Source organism: Clupea harengus, chromosome 19 (assembly GCF_900700415.2).
Source record: "Clupea harengus chromosome 19, Ch_v2.0.2, whole genome shotgun sequence".
Classification (NCBI taxonomy): domain Eukaryota; kingdom Metazoa; phylum Chordata; class Actinopteri; order Clupeiformes; family Clupeidae; genus Clupea; species Clupea harengus.
Window position 1 is genome coordinate 7,141,061 of NC_045170.1, and position 2,500 is coordinate 7,143,560.

The window sequence follows — 2,500 nt, forward strand, 5'->3', positions numbered from 1 at the left end:
TACTGTGTGGATCAGTAAAAGCCTTTTCATGCAGATTTCCATACATGTATTCATGTATAGTTGCAGGTCACAGTTCATAGCTTCCTCATCTCAAAGTGGGGCTTTTTTGCGACTCCTTGATGCTGCTAACCGAGGAGGAAAAAGGGAAAAGGAAGGAAAAAGCCTGTGTGTGTGTGAGAGAGTTTGGTGTGTGTGTGTGTGTGTGTGTGAGTTTGGTGTGAGAGAGTTTGGTGTGTGTGTGTGTGTGTGTGTGTGTGTGTGTGTGTGAGAGAGTTTGGTGTGTGTGTGTGTGTGTGTGTGTGTGTGTGTGTGAGAGAGTTTGGTGTGTGTGTGTGTGTGTGAATTTGGTGTGCGTATGTATGTGTGTGAGTTTGGTGTCCGTGTGTGTGTGAGTTTGGTGTGCGTGGTGAGAAGATGTCCATCCTGGCCATCACACGTTTTACGTCACACCATGAGTGATGGCTGTATGCAGTCTGAGCAAAGGCTGCTCATCACACACACACACACACACACACACAGATACACACACTCACTCACACACACACACACATGTGCACAGAGAGTGTGTGTGGAGGGACGGTGAATCATCATGAACTTTCAGTACCACCAGACAGATCCCAGCTCCTGAGGCCATCCTCTGTAATCAGAACTCAAGCCAAGCCAAACAGACACTGTGTGTGTGTGACAGAGGGTGGGGACGGCCCATTGTTCCGAAAGCCCGATATTCCGAAATCGCAATATTCCGAAAAATAGTCCCCCCGGCAACATTTTAAAATATTTTAAGTGGCACAAAACACACACAGTATTTAGTTTGCGCAGCGCAGCAGAGATGCTCACCGGGCTATCACGCATATAACTTTTCCTAGGCAATATTTGTTAACTTAGCCTACTCTGGTTTTGAATATGGGGTACCACTCATGCGAAGGAAATCACCGGCAGATTGTCGCAGGACATCGGGCATATCTTGTCAAGCACTGACAAAGCATGCATGCGTTGGCAATCATAAAAGTATTTTTGTATCATCGTGATGCAAATGCCACGTGTGTATAATAATATTCTGAATTAAAGTTCATGCTTGTGAAATAAATGCATTTATATGTTTATGATTGTATGATTCATTGGGATGTGCATGTGGGCTATAGTGGTTCCCGTTGCTGTGCTCACAATTTTGGAACAGCGGGCTGTCGGAATAATGGGCTTTCGGAACATTGCCATGGAACCCAGAGGGTGGGGGATATGGTTGTCTATGAGGGGGTTATCTGTGTGTGTGTGTGTGTGTGTGTACTGTGTACTGTGTATCGTGATCGTATTGTGATGAATCATCATGAATTTACAGTACCAGCACACAGCTCCTGGGGATTCATTATAATCCGTTTTCAAACGAGTCAGACATGTTGAACTACATTACACTAATGAGAGGGGGTACTCATTAACCCCCTTCCCAGAGTAAGAGAGGACCTGGATTAGGTTTTGCTCTGTGAGTTACCCTGTAATTGTGTTGTGGTCTCTGTCTGTTTGCCAGTGTTCTCCTTATGTAGTGTATTCTTATCTTGGACCCTTAAGAGTCTGTACCCAGAGACTACCAGTCTGTACACCAGAACTACCTGTCTGTACCCAGAGGCTACCTGTCTTTCCGCCAATCCACACCTACTCTGCAGGGCTTTTCTTGCTTGTCCTATTCAGTGCAAATGTCAGTGTGTGTGTGTGTGTGTGTGTGTGTGTGTGTGTGTGTGTGTGTGTGTGTGTGTGTGTGTGTGTGTGTGAGTGTGTGATGAAGCACCATGAACTTCCAGTGCCGTGTGAAGGAGAGGAGCTCCTGTGTGTATGGGCCTTTGTCATGTGAACAGGATGGGCTCGAAGCGTCAGAACCCAGGACGGAGGTCCGAGTGTGTGTGTGTGTGTGTCTCTTTCATCGTGTCTGTGTGTGTGTGTGACGGATCCCATCCACAGTCCCATTCATGCTACCAAGTGATTATCCCTAAGAGACACAGTGAACTTCCCGAAAGACTGTTTGGAACTTGGGCTGGACCTCAGAACAGCAGTCTAGACACCCAGTGTACTAAAACCCATTGAGCGTTTGATTATTGCAGTTAGATGGATGCGTTTTAATGACTGAATGCCTTATGAAGATCCACTTAGTGACTGAAGAAAGGACACAACCCTGAGCATAGTGGTGAAACTGTGCCAGATGAGGGAGGGGTTTCAGAGCCGGATGAGAGCCGGATCAGAGCCAGATCACAGCCAGAAGAGAGCCGGATCAGAGCCGTCTGACCCGGTGAAGTAAGTCAAAGGAAGTTCACTTCCTCTGTAATTTTTTGATGCATACTTTTGTTTCCTCTTGGGTCTCTCTTTCATCGCCCGGCAGACAGACGTTCTCTCCCTCCCTCTCTCTCTCTCTCCAAAACACACACACACAGACAGACACACACACAGACACACACACACACACACACACACATTCCCCACCGTGAATGGTAGACGGAGGGAAAACAAAAACAGT